The sequence below is a fragment of the Haematobia irritans genome, chromosome 1 (assembly GCF_050003625.1).
Source record: "Haematobia irritans isolate KBUSLIRL chromosome 1, ASM5000362v1, whole genome shotgun sequence".
In the NCBI taxonomy this organism is placed as follows: Eukaryota; Metazoa; Arthropoda; class Insecta; order Diptera; family Muscidae; genus Haematobia; species Haematobia irritans.
The window spans coordinates 46451320-46475653 of record NC_134397.1 but is presented as its reverse complement, the minus strand read 5'-3'; the positions used below and the strand labels follow the sequence as shown (position 1 = coordinate 46475653).

At 37.1% G+C, this 24334-nt stretch overlaps 1 protein-coding gene across 1 annotated transcript in view; it reads left to right on the top strand.

Annotated features, from left to right (window-relative positions):
* The first annotated feature begins 5259 nt into the window (after nucleotides 1–5259).
* Nucleotides 5260–24334, top strand: part of Sulf1 (Extracellular sulfatase Sulf1) — a 140202-nt gene continuing 121127 nt past the window's right edge. The window contains exons 1-2 of the mRNA XM_075290183.1: nucleotides 5260–6017; nucleotides 19401–19444. The gene's annotated coding sequence lies outside the window, so the exon portion shown is untranslated. The remainder of the gene's footprint in view (nucleotides 6018–19400; nucleotides 19445–24334) is intronic.

The window sequence follows — 24334 nt, the reverse complement described above, 5'->3', positions numbered from 1 at the left end:
ATACTGTAAATATTCGATCATTTTCTCGCCTATATAAAGGGTGATTCTTTTGAGGTTAGGATTTTCATGCATTAGTATTTGACAGATCACGTGGGATTTCAGACATGGTGTCAAAGAGAAAGATGCTCAGTATGCTTTGACATTTCATCATGAATAGACTTACTAACGAGCAACGCTTGCAAATCATTGAATTTTATTACCAAAATCAGTGGCAGAAAATCCGCTTTTTTATCGACAAATTTTGTTCAGCGATGAGGCTCATTTCTGGTTGAATGGCTACGTAAATAAGCAAAATTGCCGCATTTGGAGTGAAGAGCAACCAGAAGCCGTTCAAGAACTGCCCCTGCATCCCGAAAAATGCACTGTTTGGTGTGGTTTGTACGCTGGTGGAATCATTGGACCGTATTTTTTCAAAGATGCTGTTGGACGCAACGTTACGGTGAATGGCGATCGCTATCGTTCGATGCTAACAAACTTTTTGTTGCCAAAAATGGAAGAACTGAACTTGGTTGACATGTGGTTTCAACAAGATGGCGCTACATGCCACACAGCTCGCGATTCTATGGCCATTTTGAGGGAAAACTTCGGAGAACAATTCATCTCAAGAAATGGACCGGTAAGTTGGCCACCAAGATCATGCGATTTGACGCCTTTAGACTATTTTTTGTGGGGCTACGTCAAGTCTAAAGTCTACAGAAATAAGCCAGCAACTATTCCAGCTTTGGAAGACAACATTTCCGAAGAAATTCGGGCTATTCCGGCCGAAATGCTCGAAAAAGTTGCCCAAAATTGGACTTTCCGAATGGACCACCTAAGACGCAGCCGCGGTCAACATTTAAATGAAATTATCTTCAAAAAGTAAATGTCATGGACCAATCTAACGTTTCAAATAAAGAACCGATGAGATTTTGCAAATTTTATGCGTTTTTTTTTTTAAAAAAAGTTATCAAGCTCTTAACAAATCACCCTTTATTTTCCGGGGGAGGCTCTCTGCTTAATATGGTGTTTTCCATCTTAAACAAGTAAGGAAAGTCTAAAGTCGGAGGGGCCGACTATATTATACCCTTCACCAATATATGTACCAACATTTTGGATACCATTTTAACAACTTCAAATTTGTTAGGAGCCATATAAAGGTTTATATTTTTAAACTTTCACAAAATATCTATACTCAAAATTTAAATTAGTTAATGACCGGGACGGACCACAATGTTACTAAAAAATATTGGAAATATTTAAATTGCATAAAATATCGCAAATCTGCATTTATGATTTATACGTCGATATATACGAATTGGAGTATAGGTAAATTTGAATCATTTTTGCGAGTTTTCGACTTAACAGTGACGATTCTACATGTGGAACATGTGGGTATTTTGGCCATATTTGCATAAATCGGAAGAACATATATATGGGGACTTTATCTAATTCTGAGCCAATTTTGATAAAATTTGGCACACATTGCTAATATTTTAATTGAACTCGCAGTGCAAAACATCAAAATTTTCGAAATGAAACTTTGGCTTCGTGTTCATATGAATCTAAATCGGGCGAAATATATATATGGGACCTGAACCGATTTTGACCAAATTTGGCATGCGTATGTTAGTCTTACTCTCTGTGCAACACTTTAAGTAAATCGGAGTGAAAGTTTGACCTTTGGGGCCCTATAAGTGTGTATCGGAAGAAAAATATATATGGCAGCTACATTTAAATCTGGACCAATTTCAACTAAATTTGGCATGCATAGTAAAAATTTTATTTCCATTCCCTGTGCACAATTTTAAGTAAATCGGAGGGAAATTTTGATCTACGGTGGTCATATGACTATAAATCGGACGATATATATATATATATGGGAGCTATATCTAAATCTGAACCGATTTCAACCAAATTCGGTGTGCATATTTATAATGTTAATTCTACTCCCTGTGCAAAATTGCACGCAAATCGGAACTAAATATTGACCTCAGGGGCCATAGGAATGCAAATCGGGCAAAAGCTATATATGTGAGCTATATCTAAATCTGAACCGATTTCAACCAAATTCGGTGTACATATTTATAATGGTAATTGTATACCCTGTATTAAATTTCAAGTAAATCGGAACAAAATATTGGCCTCAGGATCAATAGGATTGTAAATCGGACGAAAGCCATATGTGGGAGCTATATCTACATCTGAAACGATTTCAACCAAATTCGGTGTGCATATTTATAATGTTAATTCTACTCCCTGTGCAAAATTTCACATAAATCGAAACAAAATATTGGCCTCAGGGGCCATAGGAGTGTAAATCTGGCGAAAGCTATATATGGGAGCTATATCTGAATCTGAACCGATTTGACTGATATTCTGCAAAATTTACGAGGCTCACAAAATATTCGATTATACGAAATTGGAAGAAGATCGGTTGATAAATACGTCTTTTATTACCAGATCGGTTCTAAATATATATGGCAGCTATATATAAATCTGAACCGATTTTTTCATCAATAGGGATCGTCCTTGAGTCGAAAAAGAGCCCTATGCTAAATTTGAAGACGATCGGACTTAAACTGCGAGCTGGACTTTGTACACAAAAATACATCAACAGACAGACGGACATCGCTAAATCGACTCAGAATTTAATCTAAGCCGATCGGTATACTAAAAGATGGGTCTATGACTACTCCTTCTCGGCGTTACATACAAATGCACAAACTTATTATACCCTGTACCACAGTAGTGGTGAAGGGTATAAAAAGGCAAATCCGATCATGATGACCGGTCTGGTTTTCGCCAAGTTGGATAAGGCTTCAAGGCCTCTCATGCCGGAGTAGGACTACTTACCATCTACCTCATTTAGAGATGTACCGGGATACCACTAGTCACCTGCAAATAAATACCTTTGAATAGACATTTTGGGATTTGTTGATTTTCTCGTCTCCGATTTTCCAACTCCTTACCTCTCGAGTTGCATTCAAATGTTTATGCCAGCGAATCGTGCAAATTTCGTTTGAATAAAAATTTTAAAATATTATTATAAAAAATCTAAAATACTTCAATATGACGTTTTCATGGCTTAGGATACTAAAAATAGTTTTTGAAATCAAATCTAAGGGTCCTGTAGGCGTTTTTGACATTTACTACGTTTTTTACCTTTTATACAGGTATATGACGTTTTCGACGTTTACAACTTTTTGACAGTAGAAAACACAAAAAATTGCTACTTGGACCATCTCTGATTATAAGCGGGGACGAGATGCGCGCAAATAAAGAGTTTTGTGATAAGTAAACGACAAATCTATTTGCTACGGGGTTGCACTCATAAAAACCTTATGCACGGTAATCGAAGCTGTCCTGTAGTAGTAAGTAATTTTTTCCAAGCACATAGTAATGCTTGGGGTATGTCACAAATGCTGTTGGTAAACAGTTTTCCACCTCAACTAACTACCTAGTTGTTAGTGGGTAGTTTCAGTGTGACTCGGAGCCACCGTGGTGCAATGGTTACCATGCCCGCCTTCCATACACAAGGTCGTGGGTTCGATTCCTGCTTCGACCGAACACCAAATAGTTTTTCAGCGGTGGATTTTCCCACCTCAGTAATGCTGGTGACATTTCTGAGGGTTTCAAAGCTTCTCTAAGTGGTTACACTGCAATGTGGAACGCCGTTCGGACTCGGCTATAAAAAGGAGGTCCCTTGTCATTGACATGGAATCGGACAGCACTCAGTGATAAGAGAGAAGTTCACCAAAGTGGTATCACAATGGACTGAATAGTCTAAGTGAGCCTTATACATCGGGATGCCACCTAACCTTCAGCGTGACTTCTCTGCGGGGGAGGATATCGTATGCGCTAATAGCTTTAGGGTTTTCACACAAGCTTCCCAAGTAAGACTCAGCATAACGTACTCTCCTTTCATGATTTTTTATTTGAATTGTTGGCCAACCTTCACTAGCCATAACCATAATGGGTTCCCATTTCATCGCAGGTTATTTTTCAGTAATCGATCGATTTCATCGTATCTGGTTCGATCTAGCCACCCTTTATCGTATTCTGCCTGCTCAAAGCTGAGGGGCAATTGTGGTCTTTTCCAGTATATTTGAATAAAGAGTGTTTTTAGTTTCCTTTATGATATTTCAAAGTTCATCTCTTCCAGAGATCTGATTCGACTTCACTTTTCCCTGGCTACTCTGACATAAGATATTGACCATAATTGGCACCCTTTCTTCAGCGGGTGATCACTTTCTTGGTATCTGGGCTCTTCTTTCCCTCCTCTATAAGATTCTGTTTATTTCAGACTCTCTATAATATTACTTGAACTTTCAATTACTCTTGGAACCGGGATGATTGTTTGAATACTTCCACGAAAGTTCAAAATTCAGGTCTTGCGCAGATCTGAAGGTTCACTTTCGGAACATTTTGCGTCATCGCCTTCATATACCCAAGAAGGTATATGATCACCTTAAACTTGTTTGAAACAGATAGAATCTGATAGCGGACGGCAGGGTAGAACCAAATACGTAAAACACATACGAATGCTCAAAATAAACCCGTGAAGGACGGGGACAAAGTATGTTTTAACCACTTCTTCACGAATGATTCTTCACTAGTTTGGTATCTGGTATCATCTTGCCACTCTCTTGGGATCTATTTACTTTTGACTCTATATGATCTTTCATGAGCACTAAACAAGTTCAACAATTTGTCTCTTCTGTAAATCTGATCTTATTTTCTTTTCCCGTGAAATACGATGAGCCATCGCCTTCATACACCCAAAGAAGGAATATGATCCGTCAAAAATGTTACTTTCTCATGGTAAACATGTTTCATGTTTGTCGTAACTATGTTAATTCCTCTGATTTCGGCAAGAATGCATATGTTTAGCAAGAAAACAATATTTTTGCAAGGAAGATATTCTATGTCTCACGTGAATGAGTAATTCAACGCTTTTGAAACTGCACTGAGATGACCATACTCCTTCTCTGCGCAATTTAAATAACAAGTTCATCTCTCTGATACCAAATGTTATAATTATTAGTTATTTTAGTTTCATTCTATTTGAACGAATCTTATCCAGTGGTTTTCATACAAATTTTGTTTTATTCAACCACAGTGCATGTTAGCGACATTTAAACAACACAGCAAGAACCCAACACCGGCAGGTATCAAACTCAACAGCAATCAGGCATCATACACCATACAACATAACACAACATCATAACACTATGGCTAAGATCGTAGAGGTTTGCAGTTGCCTTCTACACAGAGTGCCGGTCGTATCAGTTCAGACGGTCTTTTTTTGAAAAATAAAAAAAAAATACTACGTTACTTGAACTGTGGCGCGCGCCTTTTGTTTTGCTTTCGCCTTTCTCTTAGAATTTAATTTTTGTGTTAAATTTAAAATCGCAAAAAGAAATAAATTTTAAAACGACCAAATATTGTTGTTAATTCCTCGGCTACAGTTTATGATCTGACTTGTTGACCGCCCCCGACCCACGCCATTCCTTGGCCCCTGGCCAAGTGGTCATAAACATTTCCATTAATTGTAACAAGGAAAGGCTAGTCGGTCCATATTTATTAGATGATATCTGTGATAGATTTATGAATGGTACTTAACTAAGTAGTGTTGCGGTTCTATTTTGATATCCCACTCTCTAAAGGTGTTTATTTGAAAATACAGTGCTCTAATTAAGTGAAAAGCGTGAAAAAAGAAAGGCCTTTAAGCTGATTATAGTGTCAAGAAATTTATTAAGTATAAATCCTATACAAATTCTGTGTAGCAATAATGGCGCATATTTCTTTCGAGAAATTTCAATGCAATGTATGCCAAACTCAATAGTAGGTGCATATAATTTCTCACCTGCATAGACAATAATAACAAATAAAGTGCAATCGCGTAGTGTGGTGTTTGAATATTGCAGCAAGAAAGTTTTAGATAATTTTCATGAGATTACTAAGTACAATATTTAAATAGTCAAGCTCCAGAACATCAAATTCTTACAGACTGATGAAAATAAAAAATAATAATAATTGTGAGTATCAACCTACGAAACTCTTTAATTTTGTCTGGTAGTATAAAAGCAACATTTGGCGGAAGAGCTTACCATCCCTCTGTATACCTCCACCATACGATGGGGGTATACCAACTTGGTCATTCCCTTTGTAACCCATAGAAACATTGGTCTTAAAAGCCATAAAGTCTATATATTTTGGGTCAATCTATCGATATCCGAATTATTAAAGCCAATTTGGCCCTAGACAAACAAATTTTTCTTTAATGTAAAGATACCCATTTTTATACCCTCCACCATATGATGGGCGTATATTAATTTTGTCATTCCGTTTGTAACACATCGAAATCTAGCCACGTCTGTCCGTCCGTCTGTCTCTTGAAGTCACGCAAACTTCCGAACGAGCCACCGTGGTGCAATGGTTAGCATGCCCGCCTTGAATACACAAAAAGTTTTTCAGCGGTGGATTATCCCACCTCAGTAATGCTGGTGACATTTCTGAGGGTTTCAAAGCTTCTCTAAGTGGTTTCACTGGAATGTGGAACGCCGTTCGGACTCGGCTATAAAAAGGAGGTCCCTTGTCATTGAACTTAACATGGAATCGGGCAGCACTCAGTGATAAGAGAGAAGTTCACCACTCTGGTATCACAATGGACTGAATAGTCTAAGTGAGCCTGATACATCGGGCTGCCACATAACCTAACCTAAGTTATCGACTTCAAACTTGGCACAAGTAGTTGTTATTGATGCAGGTCAGATGGTATTGCAAATGGACCATATCGGACCAGTTTTACGTATAGCTCCCATATAAATCGACCCCAGATTTGGCTTGCGGAGCCTCTTAGAGAATCATGCGATCCGGTTGAAATTTGGTACGTGGTGCTAGTCTATGGTATCTAACTACTATGAAAACATTGGTCCATATTGGTCCATAATTAAATATTTATAGACCCCATATAAACCGATCCCCAGACTTGACCTACGGAGCCTCTTGGAGGAGAAAATTTCATCCGATCCGGTTGAAATTTGGTACGTAATGTTAATATATGGTCTCTAGCAACAATGCAAAAATTTGTCCGTATCGGTCCATAATTATATATATAGCCCCCATATAATTCGATCCCCAGATTTGACCTCCGAAGCCTCTTGGAGGAGCAAATTCATCCGATCTGGTTAAAATATGGTACGTAGTGTTAATATATGGTCCCTAACAACCATGCAAAAATTAGTCCATATTGGTCCATAATTATGTTTAGTCCCCATATATTCCGATCCCCAGATTTGAACGCCGGAGCCTCTTGGAGGAGCAAAATTCCTCTCATCTAGTTAAAATTTGGTACGTGGTGTTAGTATATGGTCCCTAACAACCATGCAAAAATTAGTCCATATCCGTCCATAATTATGTATAGCCCCCATATAAACCAATCCCCAGATTTGGTTTTGAAGCCTCTTGGAGGAGCAAATTTTATCCGATTCAGTTGAAAGCTTTTATTTTGTGTACATATATGGACACTAACAACCATGAAAAAATTAGTCCATATCGGTCTATAATTATATGTAACCCCATACAAAGAGATTTGACCTCCGGAGCCTCTTGGAGGAGCAAAAATTCATACTAGTGTTGGGAAAGTAACGAGTATTTTATTACAAGTACTCGTTACTGACTATTTTGTTGAGTACTCGTTACAATTAAATGAGTACTCAATATCTTCAATATCGTTTTATTTATTCAAATTGGCAGATTGGAAGCAAAAATTTTGACTTTTGGGAAAATAATAATTAAATTTTTTGGAAAATGGGTTCTCCCAGTTAAAATGACCAGAAAAAGCAAACGTTGGTTTCACCTCAAAAAAGTATTACCGAAAGTGAAAAATGTAACATATTTCTTATAAAGGATTGCATTTGCCACTTAGTAAGAACGATTGTAATAGTGATAAAATTTGCATTGTTTAAAATCCACTGTTGGAAACAATGTCTCATGCGAATAGTATGAATAATAATGTCGTTGACATCAAAACTATTTTTTCATAGAAGGTGCCTAGCTTATTCAAATACCCTTGAAAGATTTCAACATTGGCTCTCATCGTAAAAATGAAATTGGTTCTAACGAGGCCTGATGTCCACTTAGAAGGACATTCGAAAAAGACACCAAATTCTATTTTCCCACTTAGTTTCGATTTAGTTCTCGATGTTATTTTAAAGTAGAGGCTTTCATCTAAATAAGCTATAAATATTGTCCATATTGGTGAGGTCTAAAATACATTTTTATAAACTTCTTTAACAAGAAACGAAAAATACGAAAATTTGAGACAATTTTTCGTAAGGCCATTTGGTCACAATTCAAGAATCAAGTTTTCAGAACAAGCTCATATTGCTCTAGAAGTAATTGAGGTAGGTTTTCAAAATGACAATTTTTTTTCTACATGTTGTTAGTACAAGTAAAAAAAGAAGAAAAACATACGTTTTTATCATTAGGTTTATTTCGGTAGTGAAAGGGTTAAAAAGAAGAAAATTTCATTAAAAATTGCCCAAAATCTCTTTTTTTAATTTCTATTAAGTACCGAGGGAGCCACCGTGGTGCAATCGTTAGCATGCCCGCCTTGCATACACAAGGTCGTGGATTCGATTCCTGCTTCGACCGAACACCAAAAAGATTTTCAGCGGTGGATTGCTGGTGTCATTTCTGAGGGTTTCAAAGTTTCTCTAAATGGTTTCACTGCAATGTGGAACGCCGTTCGGACTCGGCTATAAAAAGGAGGTCCCTTGTCATTGAGCTTAACATGGAATCGGGCAGCACTCAGTGATAAGAGGGAAGTTCACCAATGTGGTATCACAATGGACTGAATAGTCTAAGTGAGCCTGATACATCGGGCTGCCACCTAACCTTACCTAACCTAAGTACCGAGTAGTAACGAGTACTCAATTCAAAAGTAACGAGTAGCCAAAAGTAATCAAAATGTACAACATTAGTTCATACGATTCGTTTGAAATTTGGTACATTGTGCTAGTATATGGCCGCTAATAATCATGCCAAACTTTGTCCATATCGGTCTATAGTTATATATAGCCCCCAGATAAACCGATCCCCAATTACACAAAAATTGGACCATATCGATTCATAATTGTCAATTCTGGCTCTAAAATTACCACGTAAAAGTTCATATCGGTTCGTAGTTATGGGGACAAGACGACTTCATTGAAAAGTTTATCGAATTTTGGACGAGGAAAAAACTTCCCTACGGGAAATTGGTGCAAATTGCAAATCGCAGAGCTGGTACCGGAGCTCCAGTTAGTTGCTATTTTGAAATAGTCGTAATTTATTGATTCCCGTACCTGCTTGATATTAAAATCTTATTGGATCTACACATTTATGGCGATTTCGATTGGGAAAAAGGGGCAACATCCTCGAAATTGATTGCAAAATATGAAGGACACTATCATAGATTTTGGACCCTATATCCTTCAAAATATTATGAATTAACAATAACTTTGGAATGACATTGTCATTTGGGCGAAAATACAATGAGGAAAAAAGTAGTGTAACACCAAGGCAACATATTTTTTGCGAATCGAAAACGCCATTAGTGAAATAAAATTATCAGAATGATCTATTGTTCGACATATTTCCAAAGTTTTTTTCATTTCGAATGCTATTCGGATGTCCAAAATGAAACAGATTTCTGAATATTTGTCCAGAGTGGTTAGGTTAAAGTGGCAGCCCGATTAAATTTCAGGCTCACTTAGACTATTCAGTCCATTGTGATATGTCCAGAGTGGTTACTGAGGACTTGTCTTTGGGTCCAGAGTGGTTACTGAGGACTTGTATTTGGGTGCTCTTGCTAAATTGTCCCAAGACATGTCCTTTGGAATGAGTCCAAGACGTGTCCTAAAGTGTAAATTTACCCCGTCAATGACAAACCCATGTTAAAGTAACCGGACCCTTCCATACGTTTTGACAAGAACTGAGACTGGTCCATACACACCAGGGACTAGTCCTGTACAGGTCCTGTGGTTGTTCCATTTCCGGTAGGGTTTCTGCCAGAGAAATGCGTCTTCTATGCTAAGCTAAATTCGCATTCGCGTTTTAAGGACATGACATCTTCAGTGTATTTAACATATAGCCTCTATATAAACCGCTCAAGAACTAAAGAGACTAATATAAGTATTTATTCGGCCTATTTGTATCCGACATAGACTCCATATGGACTAACATGCAATTTAGAAGGCAATGTTAGGAAGGTTGAAAATACCTTACCATCGGTAATTGTTTTCCACAACCCAAGTGATTCAATTGTGGACGACAGTCTTTAGAAGAACTTTGTACGCAATTCATGGTGTAGGGTACATAAGAATCGGCCTGGCCGAACTTGCAGCTGTATATACTTTTTTGTTGCAAAAATCTTATTATATGCAGAGTTTGATAATAAACATTACAAAATATTATACATTGTTATGTTACGTGCAAATACATTTCACCACATAACCTCGAAGAAGGGAAACTTTCCTTTCCTTTGTACAACATAATATATACAGCAATCATTGTTTGTTGGTATATTCTTTTGTGTAATTTTGAATGCATTTCTTCTGTTATTCTGTACAAAAAGTTTCCGAATCCATTGTTCCTCCATTATCACTTAGAGAAAAATATTTATAATAAATAGGATGACAAGCAGGACAAATAACACCCCAGAAATATTGTACCCAATGGCAAGTCAAACAAGCTTGAGATACTTATCACTAAAAACCCATTTTCAATTTATTGGAGGTTCTCCAAAGAGATTACAATGTGTGAGAAACACGACTATGTGGACACGACCCTTTACAAATTGCTGTATATATTTTTGAAAAATGCTGCCTGGAAAAGAAATACAATTTAATTGAAGGGGACTATCAACAATGGGAACATCTGAAACCAGCATACGTTTCAGGATCACAGAACTGTAATAGACAGGATAATCCATAATGTGAATCGTATGTTATAAACATAAGAGGTTACGTAAAATGGCGAACAACACAGAGAAACAAACTATCACATTTATTGTGGATGACCACTAAGAATGACCTGTTGATTATTATGATTGACGAGAGGTAGTCTCAAATTGGACCTCTCTCTTGAAATATCGAGTTATTACGAACAGAAAGTAAATGGATGGACGGACATGCAGGACTATTTTACATTGATTGAACTTACCCGAAAAATAGCCCATAACGATACTTCCCCTTATAAATTAATTTCCCGAATTTAGTTCAAAATCTTTGCCTGAATCTGCTACAGCATTCAGTTAAGAGGGTTTGATCCTTGGTCCTTTTTCATTAAATCCACTAGAAACTCTGTATATTGAAATTCAAATATATAATATCCTTGACTGCTAGGTCCGTAAAAGTCCTTAATCTTCTTTGGCTCCTATATTAAATGTGATTTAAATCAATACCAACATCTGTAATGGAAAATCAATATTTTTCTTTCCTAGCTATTATTTCGTTGGTGTATAGATACGTTTTAGCAAATTAACAATATAATTATTACAATAATAACTTAATCAAAAATGTATTCTCTGTTACTGTTTACTACCTTCTTCTACCACTCGAATAATTTCTTGATGCCGATGCACAAAAAATCGACTGCTCTGTTGTCGAAGAAGTTGTTGAATCATATTTTAAGTTCCTCTTCGTCTTGGAAAGTAAAACCCCACATTTGGTTTGCCAAAGAGCGGAAAAAGTGCTAGCCTAGCCGATAGTTTTAAGATCCGAACAGTTCGGTGAATACTGAAGAACCTCCCACTCGTGTTCTTGGAAACATAAAGCGTGGCGGAGCGTGTGATGGTTTGGCCTTGTCTACCGGCTAACATATTTTCAGTCGAATGGCCTTATTAATTCGACCCAGCTTGGTAATGTAAACTGTTTGTTGACAGAGGCGTTTCGTTCAAGCATTTCTGAGATCACGATGCATTCCCAGTCTCAGACTATGGCCTTTTTTATGAAGGTCTTGCCTTACTCTTGACTTCGTCGCCTTGATGGCAGTAGCGTTGCGTTCGAACATTGCACCCAGTACACCATGTATTGCCAGTCCCACCAAATTAGGATCGTGGCCTTTTTGGGTGAAGATCTTTCTTGACTCTTGGCTTGGCGTGTCACCTGAGGCCATCCACTTCTTTTAACAGGTTGGCTGATAAGTCCCCGGTCTAACAAAGAAAAACACATTTTTTTTTGTCAAAATTCGTTTTTATTATTCAACATAGTTCCCTTCAAGAGCGATACAACGATTATAACGATCTTCCAATTTTTTGATACCATTTTGGTAGTACTCCTTCGGTTTTGCCTCAAAATAGGCCTCAGTTTCGGCGATCACCTCTTCATTGTAGCCAATTTTTTTCCCTGCGAGCATCCTTTTGAGGTCTGAGAACAAGAAAAAGTCGCTGTGAGCCAGATCTGGAGAATACGGTGGGTGGGGAAGCAATTCGAAGCCCAATTCATGAATTTTTGCCATCGTTCTCAATGACTTGTGGCACGGTGCGTTGTCTGGTGGAACAACACTTTTTCCTTCTTCATATGGGGCCGTTTTGCCGCGATTTCGACCTTCAAACGCTCCAATAACGCCATACAATAGTCACTGTTGATGGTTTTTCCCTTCTCAAGATAATCGATAAAAATTATTCCATGCGCATCCCAAAAAGCAGAGGCCATTACTTTGCCAGCGGACTTTTGAGTCTTTCCACGCTTCGGAGACGGTTCACCGGTCGCTGTCCACTCAGCCGACTGTCGATTGGATTCAGGAGTGTAGTGATGAAGCCATGTTTCATCCATTGTCACATGTCGACGGAAAAACTCGGGTGTATTACGAGTTAACAGCTGCAAACACCGTTCAGAATCATCAACACGTTGTTGTTTTTGGTCAAATGTGAGCTCGCGCGGCACCCATTTTGCACAGAGCTTCCGCATATCCAAATATTGATGAATGATATGACCAACACGTTCCTTTGATATCTTTAAGGCCTCTGTTATCTCAATAAACTTCATTTTACGGTCATTCAAAATCATTTTGTGGATTTTTTTGATGTTTTCGTCGGCAACCACTTCTTTCGGGCGTCCACTGCGTTCACCGTCCTTCGTGCTAATTACACCACGCTTGAATTTTGCATACCAATCAATTATTGTTGATTTACCTGGGGCAGAGTCCGGAAACTCATTATCAAACCAAGTATTTTATCAAAACACGAAATTCCTTTCTTTCCATTTTTTTCACAATAACAAAAGTTGCTTCACAAAAGGCGCTCTATCTCACAAACTAATTGACTTACAGACGTCAAATTTTGACACGAATCATTTGAAAGTTGGTACTATACAAAAATAATATGCATTTAATACTAGCAACCTGTAATGTAAAGAGATTATTTTCATTTTCCATAATGATTCGATTTTTGTGATGTTAATTTTTTTCTGTAAATTCACGATATATTTGATGACGATCTCCCTTCAATAAAACCATCAGGTGGTTTTCATTGAATTCTGCAGGTGGACTACTTTGAGATGTGTCTTTGAGGACAAATTGCCATTTTTGAACTTTTGATTTAATTTGTGTAAGGTAGACACCCCTAGATGCCTTCTCCGTATACACTGCATATGACTCGAGAGTCTTCGAGCGGCAGCCCCTTATGTCAGGCTCATAAGATCATTGCGTTTCAAGGAAAATGTGTTGCTCTGGTGTAAAACTACTATTCCTGTCATTGTCCTTCCGCCCAAGTTATAATACTATTCTAAAGTTATTGATAATATATAATATTATCACTAACGCTAATTCCCAAATCTATGACTAAGTATTTTATAGTTTGGAAGAACTTGCAAGAAAATGTTGCACTTTTTATTGGAATCAAAATCACCATTAGACTTTTCAAGTCCGTTGTGATATCACAGTGGGGAAGTTCTCTCTTATCACAGAGTACTTACTTTTTGTAGCCAATGAAAATCAGATGTCGAAAATGTAGACTTTTTCATCTTGAATATTCCAATTTTGAGCCCGAAGGATTAAATTACAAAAAAAAAAAAAGTTTTGTAGAGAAGAAAATGTTCCTTGCAATGAATCATTACATTTTACTTATCACCAAAAGCGTTGTAAATTTACAACAACTATTAGCAACTCTTTCCATTTGCAAAATTGTCTAATTTTTTTTTACCAGCGTTATAAAGTTACAACAACTATTAGCAACTCTTTTCATTTGCAAAATTTTCTAAATTTTTTTTTTACCATGTAGTTCTTTCTCATCTCTATAGAACACCTTCTCGAAAAAGTTGTTTACCTTGGACTAAATTTTGGGTATTTTTTTTCAAGTCCCAGCAGCTGGTGTTGTTGATGATGATGCCTCCTCGCCTCAAGATTTCTTCATGGATGGTTGCATACACTTAATGATTTTCAGTTTGTCTTTTTTTTTTTGTTGGTTTAAATTGCTATTGTTGGTGTTGTATTGTTTGTCTCCAGACTTATATCGTTCATGGATTTAGTGTCATTCAGCATAAGACGTTGACGATGATGACGATAAAAGGGGTTTATGTTCTTAAACTGATACTCATGGATATATGGGTCAATCAATAAAAAATATCAAATAATTTAGTGATGGTCCATTAAGAATAATAAAATTTCAAATTAAAATTGGGAGGACTGTGTGCTAACAATAGTAACCGGTGATTAGATTAAAGAAGATCGAAATCTCTAAAGATCTTAATCTAGGAGTTGGTGTCAATAAACTGTCCTATTCAGGATGATATATTTTTAAGTAGAAGAAAATGTTACAATGGTTAGGGTTGGTCCCATCTTCTCTATAGTTTTCACGTATTTCAAAAAAACAAAATAAATCAAATAAATAAAGCTATCGTCTGACAACTGACAGATATATTCCAGTGACAGTTCATTTTATAGTTTACAAGCTTACAAAAGCATTTTGTTCTATTACATTCAGAAATAAAGTTTTTCAAGATGGAATTCAAGTGAGTTAGTTCGTGTGATAGCTCTATACTTGGGTGGACAACTACAAGGGGCTATCGTTAGAGCCCTTCAACACTTCAATGTGAACAGATTTTCGTACTGTGTTTGTCTATTTCTCGTATCATTGCTCGTTACCGTGATTCTGGCAGTGATGCTTCGCAGTGATGTGCACAAAATCGTGACAACACCAGGTACGATCCGAAAAGTGAGGGCCGGATTTAATCGAAACTCATGCCACTGTGGTAGAAAACTTCACAGAAAAAAAATCCCTAGTTAAACTAAAGCTGATATTTGTTTGCAGTTAAATTTCATTATTTTTTCCGAAATTTTCCACAGCCCAATGCTATTGTCCTTTTTTATTCCCTCCACCATAGGATGGGGGGTAGATTAACTTTGTCATTCCATTTGTAACATATCGAAACATTGCTCTAAGACCCCATAAAGTATAGCCCCCATATAAACCGATCCACAGATTTGGCTTGCGGAGCCTCTAAGAGAAGCAAATTTCATCCGATCCGGCTGAAATTTGGTACATGGTGTTGGTATATGGTCTCTGACAACCACGCAGGAATTGGTCCATATCCGTCCATAATTATATATAGCCCCCATATAAACCGATCCCCCGATTTGGCTTGCGGAGCCTCTAAGAGAAGCAAATTTCATCCGATAAGTCTGAAATTTGGTACATGGTGTTAGTATATGGTATCTAACAACCATGCAAAAATTGGTCCATTGATCCATAATTATATATAGCCCCCATATAAACCGATCCCCAGATTTGACCTCCGGAGTCTCTTGGAAGACCAAAATTTATCTGATTCAGTTGAAATTTGGTACGTGATATTAATATATGGGCTCAAACACCTGTGCAAAAATTGGTCGATATCGGTCCATAATTATATATAGGCCCCATATAAACCGATCCCCAGATTTGACCTCCGGAGCACCTTGGAAGAGCAAAATTCTTCCCATTCGGTTGAAATTTGGTACGTGATGTTAGTATAGGGTATCCAACAACCATGCAGGAATTGGTTCCTATCAGTCCATAATAATATATAGCTCCCATATAAACCGATCCCCAGATTTGACCTCCGGTGCCTTTTGGAGAAGCAAAATTCATCTGATCTGTTTGAAATTTGGTACGTGGTGGTAGTATATGATATTTAACAACCATGTGAGTTGAATTTTGTGGATGACAGTCTTTCGAAGAAGTTTCTACGCAATCCATGGTGGAGGGTACATAAGATTCGGCCTGGTCGAACTTACGGCCGTATATACTTGTTATGACTTTGTCATTCCGTTTTTTATTAACTTTGTCATTCCGTTTGTAACACATGGAAATATTGCTCTAAGACCCCATAAAGTATATATATTCTGGGTCGTGGTGAAATTCTGAGTCGATCTAAGCATGTCCGTCCGCCTGTCCGTCCGTCTGTTGAAATCACGCTAACTTCCGAACGAAATCCGCTATCGACTTGAAACTAGGCACAAGTAGTTGTTATTGATGTAGGTCGAATGGTATTGCAAATGGGCCATATCGGACCACTTCTACGTATAACCCCCATATAAACCGACGCTCAGATTTGGCTTGCGGAGCCTCTTGGAGGAGCAAAATTCCTCCGATCCGGTTGAAATATGGTACATGGTGCTAGTATATGGTCTCTCACAACACAACAAAATTGGTCCACATCGGCCCATAATCATATATAGCCCCTATATAAACCGATCCACAGATTTGGCTTGCGGAGCCTCTAAGTGAAGCAAATTTCATCCGATCCGGCTGAAATTTGGTACATTGTGTTGGTATATGGTCTCTGACAACCATGCAGGAATTGGTCCATATCGGTACTTAATTATATGTAGCCCCCATATAAACCGATCCCCAGATTTGACCTCCGGAGCCCCTTGGAAGAGCAAAATTCACTCGATCCGGTTGAAATTTGGTACCCGGTGTCAGGATATGGTATCTAACAACCATGCAAAAATTTGTCCATACCGGCCTTAATTATATATAATAGAGGTCTGCATCGAATAACTTTTCACTGCATGTATGCAATTCGCTGTCGAATATAGTACATACTCTGTCTTTCTCTCAGAGCGCAAGTAGTGAAGTGAAGAGAACACTTGCTTGTCAAATACCACCAAGTACTTATCCGAAACAATATGTGTTCCGAAAAAAAGGAACAATAAAAATGTAAGTACTTGAGAAAAAGTACAACATGGATTCTCATCACTTCACGTGGTACCACAAGTATTTCTCAGTATGTGCGAAGCAAAACTTTCCATTATTATTAATCATAGATATGTATGTATATCAGATATTTCATATATTTATGTATGACACACACCTACCTTAACGTTTGCCCCTCTTTATAACAAACCAAAACATATATTATGGAGACTAACTGTTTTTTTGTATTTCTGAAACTGCATGTGGTACATGTAGTACTCTATGAAGTTTTGTTCTCGCAACATACTCGACGTGATCACTCTGAGTACACTTCAATAAGAGAGAAAGAGGAATATGTGTTTGTTGTTAGTGAAGTCATCAGAGTAGCAACAAGAAGTTACTCGTGGCTTTTGGTGTTCATCAAAATGTGTACCAATTGTTTTGCGAATCTCTCAAATAGATGTACTCATGTAGCAAGTACACGTGTACTCTGCATTTACAAATGGAATTGTGCAGACCTCTAATATATAACCCCCAGATTTGACCTCCGGAGCTATTGGAGGAGCTAAATTCATCCGACCCTGTTGAAATTTGGTACGTGGTGAAATTTGTTACATTGCGCTAGTATATGACCGCTAACAACCATGCCAAAATTGGTCCATATCGGTCTATAGTTATAAATAGCCGATCCCCAAAAATAATCTACAAAAATTGTATTTCTATAGAAATTTTTGTCATAATTTTATTACTATAGAAAAATTTGTCAAAATTTTATTACTATATAAAATTTTGTCAAAATTTTATTACTATAGAAAATTTTGTCAAAATTTTATTACAATAGAAAATTTTGTCAAAATTTTATTACTATAGAAAGTTTTGTCAAAATTTTATTTCTATAAAAAAATTTGTCTAAATGTTATTACTATACAAAATTTTGTCAAGATTTTATTTCTATAGAAAATTTTGTAAAAATATTATTTCTATAGAAAATTTTGTCAAACTGAATTATTTACGTATTTGATCGGTCTTTTTTGTTTAATATTACCCCGTATGGACTAACTTACAATTGAGAACACGGTGTTAAGAAGTTTTAAGATACCTTGCCATCGGCAAGTGTTAGGTTAGGTTAGGTGTCAGCCCGATGTATCAGGCTCACTTAGACTATTCAGTCCATTGTGATACCACATGGGTGGCAAGTGTTACCGCAACCCAAGTAATTCGATTGTGAATGACAGCCTATAGTACAATCCATGGTGGAGGGTACATAAATTCGGCCTGGCCGAACTTACGGCCGTATATACTTGTTTTAGTATGTTTTAAACATTTGATGAACCAAACGTAAGTATAAAGTTCTATGACCGTACACAAGTTCAAGATGAACTAAAGCAAAATAACATTTTCGTAAGATGCCCAACAATAGTAAGAATGCTCTGCTGTATGGTTAAAATGATCATTATTTGGCGGCAAAGTACATGTAAAAAAATTACAAGTAGAAATCTTAAAATGTGAAGTGAAATTTAGTTCCATTTTCGCACGAGTTAGTTGTTTCTTTCTATAAAAGAGTTTACTGCTTTTCGGTGTTGCATTTACCAAATCCGGTTTTCTTCGATGAAAATCCATTCCAAATTATTTTGTGAATGATCGAGTTTACTTGTCGATCATTTTGGGCGTTTACTTGCCGATCGTATCAGCTAACCTCTGAAAACGTACTCCTTCAATTGATCACCAGAACTCAAAGACCGCAGATGGTAATAATGTGGGTTGCCCTAACGGCCGATCCCGCTCGCATTCGTCGACAGTGAGCTTAAAACAAATGCCGAATATTATCGGGAAGATATCCCAGAGACAGTATTGAAGCCCTTAACATACAAACATTTCGGCCGTAGGCCATGGACATTTCAACAGAAATCAGCACCATCGCAAGTTTAAACTCTCTCTAATATTTGATATTATTGCCTACATTTTGTGCTTCTGCACAATAAAATTTAAAAACATTGGTGCATTAGATTTTAGCCATCTTTACTATAATCCAGTCAATCCAATGGTTTCATTTGTTTTGAAAAAGGTTTCATTTGATTTGAAAAGAGTTTCATTTGATTTATAAAAGGTTTCATTTGAAATGAAAATGCTGTAGCTCCCGTTTGTTGACAAGTTTCTTCTTCTCTTCTATCTCAAGTTTTATATTATATTACCATTATTCATCATTTATTTATTAGTGAATGTTATTTAAAACCATGTATTTTTATTTTTTTTTTAGGAACATCATCTCCATAACGATAATTAATTACTACTGAATAAAAGGTAAGGCTAAATGTTCAACGAAACTATTGGTATTTTATTTAATACAATGCAACGAAGAAAGGAGAAAAATAATTTCTGGATTTTACTAGATTGGTTGCCTATAGTTTTCTCTCCAAATTCGACTTTGAATCCTTTTTTGAAATTTCCTTCTATTTTTCGCATGGCCATAGCTCGAAAAATACTGTGATTTTTTTGCAGTAATCAGCAAAGTTGTAGCTCTTGATTCGGCAAAAAAAAAAAAAAATGCTGAATATATTAACCCTCTAATGCCCAACCCCGCCTTAAGGCGGGCTTCGATAAATCATGAAGCTTTAAAACACACCTTAAGACAACAAAATTGGGCCATAGCTCGAAAAATGCTGTGATTTTTTTGCAGTCATCAGCAAAGTTGTAGCTCTTGATTCGGCCAAAAAAAATGCTGAATATATTAACCCTCTAATGCCCAACCCCGCTTTAAGGCGGGCTTCGATAAATCATGAAGCTTTAAAACACACCTTAAGACAACAAAATTGGGTAAAAGAAAACTTAGTTAAAACTGTTCAAGAGGCTTATCAGCATATACTGAATTTTACCGTAGAAATTTTTCTTGTTTCGTTTTCTTGCCGTTAACATTGAATATTAAATCAGCTGGCTAAATAATAGGGGCATTAGAGGGTTAAGTCGGAAAAATTTCAACAATTTTATTAGTGCAATTAGTTTGTGTAATAGATTTTTGTTTTGATGAAAAAAAATTATCAATTAGTTTTTTAATCGTTGTTTACCAATTTTTGGAACCTAAGATGGTGCGCGACATTTATTTTCGCCATATACACTTGTCAAGCTTTTATAGTAAATTCTTAATGGATTATCCCATATACTATACACATGCAAACATGTGAATTCAGTTATTCTGATTTTTTTTTCTTAAAATGAAACATTTGTCCGCTTTTTTACCCTGAAAAAAAGGTAACATTCATAAGAAATTTTCAAAATAATTCATAAAATTTTACTCAACATCATCAACACATTCTTGAATATCAGAATGAATCGAAACCAAGATGGAAAGAGAGGAAGGTTGTAGGGATACCTATTAATGCAAATGTGTGTATTGTGTGCGAGCGGAAGAGAGAAAGAGTATGTGAAACCCGAAACAATCTGGCGACCAATCACACTAAAATTCATTCTTAAAATACGAAATTCTTAAAGTCATCTCAAACTGTGTTTTATTTTTCTTGAAACCATTCCATATAATAAAACGTGATGCTTTTAGGAATTGAACATTGGGATAGATCGAAAATAAAGCAGCAACGGATGTACACTCATGAGAAATTCTCATTGCCACACTCATTGAAGAAATAAGATCACCCCAAATATGTTTCATGATCATAAAGTTACTTTTTCATGGAGAGCATAAAGGATTTTTTTTCACAAAAACATTGCTTTCTAGCCAAACAAGTAAATAATGTGGTTGCGGCAAACATGTTACATGTTTCCCGTAAAAAGGTGACATTATTATCGTGAAATATATTTGGGGTACTCATATTGCCTCTCCTTGTGCTTTGTCCAGAAGAGTAATCACTCCACCAGGAACGCTGGTTCTTCTTCTCTATTCTCAAGCTGGGTAGAGAGCAAATTTCTGGAGGGAGATAGCCTCCATTCTTTATATCTCTTTGAAATACAAAATAACATATCCTTATTTCACGAAAATAAATATTCTTATACCTAGGAGGACGAGTATTCGAATATACCATGGCCAACGTCAGCGACAACTGGAGCAGAAAAACAGATCTTTACTTCCTGAGAAAAATATTTTTGAACTTAAGAGGAAGTTTTCAAATACGCCACTGTCAATGGCAACTACGGCTAAAAAACAGACTCCGAATTCCCGAAAGAAAATATTCTTGAAGTTTGGAGAATGTTTAGACGACGAATTTCTCCGATGAGATTTCGAATTCGCCACCAATTACCAACGGCAGTGACGGCTTGAGAAAAAAATTTTTATGGATGACCTGAGAAGGCCTCGCAAACGAGAGCATAAAGGATTTTTTTTTTTCACAAAAACATTGCTTTCTAGCCAAACAAGAAAATAATGTGGTTGCGGCAAACATGTTACATGTTTCCCGTAAAAAGGTGACATTATTATCGTGAAATATATTTGGGGTACTCATATTGCCTCTCCTTGTGCTTTGTCCAGAAGAGTAATCACTCCACCAGGAACGCTGGTTCTTCTCTATTCTCAAGCTGGGTAGAGAACAAATTTATGGAGGGAGATAGCCTCCATTCTTTATATCTCTTTGAAATACAAAATAACATATCCTTAATTCACGAAAATAAATATTCTTATACCTAGGAGGACGAGTATTCGAATATGCCATTGCCAACGTCAGCAGCAACTGGAGCAGAAAAACAGATCTTTACTTCCTGAGAAAAATATTTTTGAACTTAAGAGGAAGTTTTCAAATACGCCACTGTCAATGGCAACTACGGCTAAAAAACAGACTCCGAATTCCCGAAAGAAAATATTCTTGAAGTTTGGAGAATGTTTAGACGACGAATTTCTCCGATGAGATTTCGAATTCGCCACCAATTACCAACGGCAGTGACGGCTTGAGAAAAAAATTTTTATGGATGACCTGAGAAGGCCTCGCAAACGAGGCATTCCATTAGGTAGCACAAATCGTGATTTAATCGATCTCGAAAGGTCAGTCTCCATTTCGTTTTGGTGTGCAAACTTCGAATGATAAAGTCAATGTCTTCTGCAGCTAATTTTTGGCGGGAGAAAAAAGGATCCCTAATTCCTAAGGACAAATGTTCTTCAACTTAATAGGAAATTTGGACGACGATTTTTCGAATTCGCCACTGCCAATAGAAGCTATAAAAGTTTGAGCGACCAGTTTTCCGAATTCGCCACCAACTGTCAATGGCAGGGCGAGGCTCGACAAAACACAATTTTCTGTAAAAACTTGACCAGACTTTACAAAAGAGACATTCCAGTAGGTAGGATCACAGACCTCTCAATATGATCCGATCTACTTACCCATAAGCAAGAGATGCGTTGTAATCGATCGTACAGGACAAATGCCTCATGTCGTTTTGGTATGCAAACTTCGGAGGATGGAAAAATAAAATCCTTCAGACAGTGATAAAGCTGCTACTTATTCCCTTCGAGCAGTAGGGAAGACCACCACCAGTTAGTGAAGACGAATGCCCCGAGAGCTGTTTGGTGCAAAATCAGCAACCTCCCGGCAACTTATTTCCGTCGGCCACTTCAATGTTGTAATACGAAGAAGATTACATACAGTTAGTGAAGATGACATAAGACTCCCTACACAGAGAGTGTGTGGTAGTTTTGCGACTTCAACAGCCACCACTCCGAACCAAGCAATTTAGGATGTGTTTCCAAAAATGCCCACATACCTCTTGACTTGTCCTGTGAATCTAACTTATCAGTAGCCACCTGGAAATGATAACTCCATTGATCAAGCTAATTCGTAAGAACAAATGTTCTTGAACTTAATAGGAAATTTGGACGACAATTTTTCGAATTCGCCACTGCCAATAGAAGCTATAAAAGTTTGAGCGACCAGTTTTCCGAATTCGCCACCAACTGTCAATGGCAGGGCGAGGCTCGAGAACACAATTTTCTGTAAAAACTTGACCAGACTTTACAAAAGAGACATTCCAGTAGGTAGGGTCACAGACCTCTCAATATGATCCGATCTACTTACCCATAAGCAAGAGATGCGTTTTAATCGATCGTACGGGACAAATGCCTCATGTCGTTTTGGTATGCAAACTTCGCAGGATGGAAAAATAAAATCCTTAAGACGGTGATAAAGCTGCTACTTATTCCCTTCGAGCAGTAGGGAAGACCACCACCAGTTAGTGAAGACGAATGCAATGTATGGTGCAAAATCAGCTACATCAGCAACCTCCCGGCAACTTTTTTCCGTCGGCCACTTCAATGTTGTAGTACGAAGAAGATCACATACAGTTAGTGAAGATGACATACGACTCCCTACACAGAGAGTGTGTGGTAGCTTTGCGACTTCAACAGCCACCACTCCGAACCAAGCAATTTAGGATGTGTGTCCAAAAATGCCCACATACCTCTTGACTTGTCCTGAGAATCTATCTTATCAGTAGCCACCTGGAAATGATAACTCCATTGATCAAACTGTTTATTTTTATATAGAATTTCATTATCTTTCATTTTTCTCCAGTTTGATGCTACAGGAGCCTCAACAACAAACATTACGGTTCGTTGACAGTCAATGTTCTGTTTCTCAAAAAATAGTATTCAAATTATTTTATGTACAGCGATTCAATCCTTTGTATTTTTTTACTGCAGTATATTTTGTTTAATCTGGCGCCCAACGTAGAGCATTATCTTTGAAAATCCCTTTCTTATGTATTATTTACAACTCCTTGATTTACGATCTTAGTAAACCACCCTATTAAATTTGCCGCAGTCTTCTGTCTCCAGACTCATACTCATCACCCAATGACTATTCACAGAAACTGCTATTCGCCTTTTTACTCTAATTTCATTGTCTGAACTCCATCATCTTTATTTTGTCTGCCTACCTTGAAATAAATGCTGATTCATTTGTTTTCTTTATAAAAATTAAAAAAAAAATGTTATCCTCAGTCGAAACATGGAATAGGAAAAGCTAATATAAATCATATAAAGAATATAAACAAAAAGACAGGACGAAGACTTACGGACACACAATGGCAAAAGGGTAAGGACATATATAGATGATTGTGGACAACATGATAAGGAATTATTTGTCGGAGAAGAAAAATGTCGCCGGAATTCAAACTACGAAAGTGGACATTACAGTGTTTAAAAGTGTGGCCGGATAGAAAGAATATAAGGTTGGTTGAACTCCATATTCAGATGGAGAA